Source organism: Myotis lucifugus, unplaced genomic scaffold (genome assembly GCF_000147115.1).
Source record: "Myotis lucifugus unplaced genomic scaffold, Myoluc2.0 scaffold_21, whole genome shotgun sequence".
In the NCBI taxonomy this organism is placed as follows: Eukaryota; Metazoa; Chordata; class Mammalia; order Chiroptera; family Vespertilionidae; genus Myotis; species Myotis lucifugus.
The window spans coordinates 4,316,284-4,317,963 of record NW_005871069.1 but is presented as its reverse complement, the minus strand read 5'-3'; positions in this window follow the sequence as shown (position 1 = coordinate 4,317,963).

The window sequence follows — 1,680 nt, the reverse complement described above, 5'->3', positions numbered from 1 at the left end:
GTTTTGACTCATAAAATGTTCATGGCGAAGTTGCCAACTTTAAAACTTATTAAATGTTACTCTACAGTCTATAAGCAAGAAATTGGGAGGATTGGTATTATGAGAATATTTCCGAGGAAACTGAGGGGAGGAAGTACAAAAGAAAAACAATGATTTGTGAATACTGTGACTGATGTGGAGAGAGAAGACATCAAGTTTCACAGTAATCAGTCCTAGACAATGAATGTGCTGACTGAATTATCCATAAGTTTATCCTCAACATGAGGGCCCAGAAAAACAAGCACCTTTATTTGCTTCACTGTGAGATTTAACATTTGGGACAAGTTGTTTTTAGAAAAGTGCAGAACACTAATCCAACCAGGTACTGAGTTTTCTGTGTAATATCTGGCTTAGCTTCCTTGAAACCTTTTCCTCTGCCGCCCTCTAGTGAGTCAAAGGCAACAAAACAGGAGAAACAGAAGCAACTCATTTCATCACTAGTAAGTTTAAACTGGGGACAAAAAATATGAATGAGCACCCCTTCCCTCAGGACCTTTACTAAAGGTCAAGGTAACTTGCTCTTTAAGCATCATATTTTCAGTGTGGCATTAACTCTATTTTGTGGAGAGTTTCACAACAGCAGGGCTGAGATCTTCAGAAGCAATGGGGTCTAGAAAGTCAGTGGTGGGACCGCCTCACTGAGGCGGGGCCAGCTGTCAGAAGCAGGTGCTCCACGCACAGGTAACGTGTTTCTAGTACCCAGTAGATGTGTCAAAATGAAGACATTCTGTTGCCGACACCATCTAAATGATCGAGGAAACAGAGAAGGCACAGTGCAGAATTGGCTAATCACGGCCACTGCTGGTGAGCTCCTCAGAACCTGGGATCCCTGGGAACAAATCCACAGGAGGAGAGGATGCTGAACTGCGTGATTGCTAGGTTTACACATATTTACTAAGTAAGTGTGTATGCTTCTTGTTAAAAGAAAGAAAAATTGAACATAAAAGCACTGGCATTATGCACTTTAATTATATCTTGTTTATTGAGATGTATGAACCCAGGATGGTCAGTGAAAACTTACTTCCACTTTAACTGAATTAGGAGGGCTTCCCTCAATGTTGTTGTTGTTGTTTGTTTATTTGTTTGTTTGTTTGTTTGTTTTTACAAGTTCTCACTTACAAGCACCTCAAAAGTGTGGGTTTCTAAGCATAGGACCACAGAGGATCACAGTGGTATCTGTGAGATAAAGGTGTATTTTTGCAGCAAACAAGGTAGATAAGGTTGGTCAGGATCAAGATGGGAATGTCAGTAAATACTGCTTCAATACCATTTAATTATCAAGTATCACATTAGATAATTTACACATTAGCTTTGTATCTGAATTTTGATGATCCTGGAATGATTCAAGGGCAAATTTCATGTTAGGCATCCTGCCACACTGCCATTAACAAAGTTATGGTTATGGTTTGTAGCACACTCTCACTTTTATTTATACATTTATCTATCACATATATTGTACTAGATATTGTCCCAAGCCTTAAAAACACATAAGAAATGGCTTTTTTTATTGCTTAAAGTATTACAAAGAGTATTACATATGTCTCCTTTTTTTTCCCCACCCTTGACAATCCCCCAGCCTCCCCTACCCCCCAGTGTCTTATGTCCATTGGTTATGCTTATATGCATGCATACAAGTCCTTC